The sequence below is a fragment of the Mus caroli genome, chromosome 11, assembly GCF_900094665.2.
Source record: "Mus caroli chromosome 11, CAROLI_EIJ_v1.1, whole genome shotgun sequence".
Lineage (NCBI taxonomy): Eukaryota > Metazoa > Chordata > Mammalia > Rodentia > Muridae > Mus > Mus caroli.
The window spans coordinates 19,391,077-19,392,251 of NC_034580.1; positions in this window are offsets into that span (position 1 = coordinate 19,391,077).

A 1,175-nucleotide genomic window follows, 5' to 3' on the forward strand; every position below is an offset into this window, starting at 1 on the left:
TGGGAGGGTGCCGGAAGTCTGCGGCCCCAAAAGGGTGCTGCCTCAGCGGCTCTGTGGCTCCTGCCTGTCCCAGAAGCCGTCTGCCCCCGTGGTCCCCACTCTGACCTGTAGAGACTAAGCTCGGCGGAGTCCCGGAGCCAAGATGACTTTTAACATTTCTTTAGGCACTTCTTGGTCATTAGAGATTCCTCTGCTGAGAATTCTCTGATTAGCTCTGTGTCCATTTTTAAATTGGGTTATTTTGGTTTATTGCTGTATAACTTCTTGAGTTCTTTATATATCTTGGATATGAGCCCCCTGTCAGACGTAGGGTTGTAGAATATCTCTGTAGGCTGTTGTTTAGTCTTATAGACAGTGTCCTTTACCTTAGAGAAGCTTTTCAGTTTCATGAGGTCCTATTTATCAATTGTTGATCTTAGTGCCTGAGCTATTGGTGTTCTGTTCAGGAAGTTGTTTACTGTACCAATGTATTCAAGGCAGTTTCCCACTCTTCTTTTCTATTAGATTTAGTGGGTTCAGTTTTATGTTGAGGTCATAAAACTGTTGGGTTTGTGTTTTGTGTAGGATGATAAATACGGACCTGTCTGTATTCTTGTACATGCAGACATCCAGTTAGACCAGATCATTTGTTGAAGATGCTTTCTTTTTTCCATTGTATGGCTTTGGCTTCTTTGTAAAAAAAAAAAATCAAGTGTCTATAGATGTGTGGGCTTATTTCAGGGTTTTTGATTCGATTCCATTGATTAACCTGTCTGTTTCTACACTAAAACCACATACTATTTTTATTACTATAGCCCTGCAGTATAGCTTGAAATCAGGGATAGTGATACCTCCAGAAGTTCTTTCATGGTAAAGGATTGTTTTAGCTATCTTGGGTTTTTTGTTTTTCCATATGAAGTTGAGAATTCAAATTTCAAGGTCTGTAAAGAATCTCAAGCTTAAAAGATTCATTTGGCCGGGCGTGGTGGCGCACACCTTTAATCCTAGCATTCGGGAGGCAGAGGCTGGAGGATTAATGAGTTCGAGGCCAGCCTGGTCTACAAAGTGAGTTCCAGGACAACCAAGACTATACAGAGAAACCCTGTCTCAAAAACACAAAACAGAACAAAAGAACAAAAAAAAGATTCATTAGAAAAAATTGATACATTGGTTAAAATAATGCTAACTCAGAGTTT